This window comes from Palaemon carinicauda, chromosome 6 (genome assembly GCF_036898095.1).
Source record: "Palaemon carinicauda isolate YSFRI2023 chromosome 6, ASM3689809v2, whole genome shotgun sequence".
Lineage (NCBI taxonomy): Eukaryota > Metazoa > Arthropoda > Malacostraca > Decapoda > Palaemonidae > Palaemon > Palaemon carinicauda.
In genome coordinates this window covers 134,548,377-134,552,242 of record NC_090730.1, presented here as the reverse complement: position 1 = coordinate 134,552,242, position 3,866 = coordinate 134,548,377, and positions in this window count along the sequence as shown.

The following is a 3,866-nucleotide window of genomic DNA, read 5'->3' as shown; positions in this document are numbered from 1 at the left end:
TCTGAAGAGGAAGGGAGATGGTCCCTTCGAAAGCTAAATAAACTTATATTTTTCATACATTGTGGGTTATTTTATATATATATATATATATATATATATATATATATATATATATATATATATATATATATATATGTGTGTGTGTGTGTGTGTGTGTGTGTGTGAGTGTGTGTGTGTAATGTGTGTAAAATTACATGATTAAATCCATGACCTAAGAGGTAAATGTAGAAGTTAGGAGGAGTGTGAGAACGCCAAGTCAGTCATAAACAGGATGCGAAAGTCAAGACCAGCTAACCATTAGCAATGTAACATTTTCCATGAAGAGTAAACACAATGCAAACCGTGAGAGGAGTTGCGTCTCACCGGAGTTAGATAACTTCCTATATTAATGTTGTGTTTACCATTTTACGTAAATGCTGAGATAACTAAGTATACGTTATCATCAGACAATATATTTTTGTTAGTTCTTATCATCCTGTCATACGGAATGGTCATCCGACAAAACCATCTATGCTCCTGTGATGGAGCTGCTAATAAACTGTTTTAAAGTTAACTTACTTAGACTTATTCAGAAGAAGTAACCTGCAAGTCTAAAATATATAACACATTGAAGAGACATTTCGATTGGAACCATAATGTGTGTTTATAACAGTACCACACCAACATATATATATATATATATATATATATATATATATATATATATATATATATATATATATATATATATATACATATATATATATATATATATATATATATATATATATATATATATATATATATATATATATATATATATATATATATATTTACAAAAAGAACTTTATGCTTCCTTGATGTATTCCTGTCAAGAGAATGAGTATATATGGAAAAAAACGATTCTGGATATCAGTAATGTCATTTATTTTAAATACTGTGCTTCTGTAGCACAGGTGCTCTCTGCCTAGTCCAGTTACAAAATAAACACTCAAGTGCTACAAATTCTTAGATACCGCAGAAAACTGGAGTCTCTCTCTCTCTCTCTCTCTCTCTCTCTCTCTCTCTCTCTCTCTCTCTCTCTCTCTCTCTCTCTGTGTGTGTGTGTGTGTGTAGCAGCAACCCAAAAAACAGCAATTGACTTAGTTCTGCATCACTGCTCCCTTTGTTAACTGTAACATTGTGATTTAATTTGTTACGTTCAACGTTCAGTAGATATTTTCCTGGCGTATCGCTATTCAACTACATGGTTGGAATCTATCAATGTGTTTTTACTTCAGCACTGAAGAATTGAAACATTATACAACTCTGACCATCTGTTACACTCTCTTGATTACTAAGGGCAACATCGCTAGAAAAGATAACAAACTCTTTGTTGTTCCAATATGGTGTACAAAATTGACCAACAATATTCAAGGATTGAGATGTAATGAAAACAATCCTCGTTGTGTTACTCTTTTAAAAATTCTGGAGATATTCTACTTCGATTGCGATTGACCTACTGCATGAAATATGCGAATATACAGTATAACATAACCAGATATAACGATGGTAAATAAAATTTGATAAGTTTAGAAATAACTTCTTTACGAATCATTTACAAGACTTCACAAAATTGGCCAGAAATCATAACATAAACTAATTCTAAATTTTTTAATCCAAACAAATCTGTGGCACTGCGTTCTTGGAATCCCGTAAAGAAAATGATACATCTAAACATTTCGAATGTAGCATATTAATATATCGATTCATATATATGTGACGGGAGTGGAGGAGGTATTGGAAGAAGAACAGCTTTCGGAAGGCAAAATTTACTTAGAAACGGCACAGGTATATGTAAAACCCTATGGGGTCACATAAGAGTAACAATTGCATGTTTACAGTCAACGGTTTTTATCAATAAGGTTGACCATGACATGAAAATAGATAATAAAACTGAATGATACTACAGTTAACACTAGCTTGTTATATTCAACGACTTTTTGACGTGGATGACAATGATGGTTGCAGTGTTGAAAAAGATCCATTGGACATTTTTCTTTATTTGTGTGGGTGTTGCTTGCTGCACGTGTAGTACATGGATCCCCCAAGAAGCAGAAATACATTTGATAGAAGGTAACATGCCCTACAGAGTCGTACTGTTGGCGTGTTGTCTTGCAGGAGATACATAAGTTTTAGGCAGTCAATGGTTATTCAATCCTCTTTACCACATATGATCAGAAGGAAAGCTTTCTGAGTACGACGGACAACAAGGAATGGGCCAGTATGTGGGGGACCTAAGTGGTAGCTTGCATGCGTATGTGCACACAAAGACATGCGTTGCAGTGTGTAGGTATGAGCTGCTTTGACATATTTGCGGAAGATTCTTGGAGGTGGCAGGCGAGAAAAGTTTGCACTGACAATCAATGGGTCACCGTATACCATTTCAGCCAAAGACACATCCAACATCCACAGTATCCTTGAGGGTCGTCATCAGTCCGAGAAGGACATAGGAAAGTTGTGTAAGGTAACTAAAGTCATTGCATTGGGATATCAAAGCTGCTTTGAGGGTATGATGGAAACGTCCCATCATTCTGTTGGCTGCAGATAGTTTGATGTTGGGTGATGCCAAGAAGATGGCCTAATAATGTCCACAATTGAGAGGTAAAAGTGACACCCCTGTCGGAGGTAATATGCTCTGGGATGACAAATCATGCTATCCATTCAGAAAGTAAGGCATCAGTGCATGAGCGTGGATGTTGCTGGCGAGGAAGACTGATCTTTCTCCAAATGGCCTTCGACGTCTTTTGATCCCCCAATAGTTGTTGAAATAACTGAAAAATATTGGCTACACATGTGGCTGGCAACAGTGAGTACTGCTCCAGAAGGAATTATTCAAGGTCACTATACTCTATGCAGTTTCCCAATGCTCCTAAAGCCAGTCAGAGACTTCTGTGAAGTTGATGTTGAGGATTGCAGCGAGGATGTAATCAGCTTTTCTGCTTGAGCGAGTCACGCCCTTGATGTGGAACTGAATCTCGGTGTGCTGGAACTAGCCAAACGCACCACTGCTGGGAAAGGGTGCTAGCTTTACTGTGGTAGCATGGACAGATGAGTCTGGATCCATGGTGGGTATTGCCGGAGGGTATGACAGATGGGCTGGTTGGTCAAGGAACTCCGTATATCACCAGGGTGATGAAAGCGGAGGAGTTATTGATAGAAGGACAGTTCCCAAATAACCAACTATATATAGAGACGACACAGGTATTTGTAGGCACTAAGGGTTTTTATTAATAGGGTTGACATTGGCAAGATAACGAGATGATAATATACTTGAAATTAGCTTGTTATTTTCAATACCATTTGACGTGGAGTCCGATGAAAGCTGCGGTGTAGAAGAAAACGTATATAGGATGTTATTCTCTATCTGTACGTGCATTGCTTGCTGCATTTGCGTTATATATGTACATCTTGGCACAGGGTTTTTATTCAACGGAAGTGTATCAATTCAAGAACTAACTTTTTAATATAATGCCACTTTGGTTTAAATTGAAGTGATCTAAATTCTAACACCTGATCTTTGGCGTTTACCGAAATGAATGTTTTAATCAGCCAAGTTGGTGTTAGCCTTTCATAAAACAAAAAGATTTCCTGTCAAGTTGAGGAATTTTGTTATTATGGACTTGAATATGTTATTAGGATAGCGGTCGTCTTGGTTGCTGTAAAAATCATCTTAAAATCTCCTCGTGTAACACTAATCGCAGAATGTAATGAATATTTTGACACAAATATTTACAAATAATGCAAAACTTTAATGAAGTATACAATCTTTGAAACCAAAAATGTATTAGTTGACCTATTTGGAAAACTTTGGAAAATAGAGACGTCAACGTTAAGGTGAAATGGAA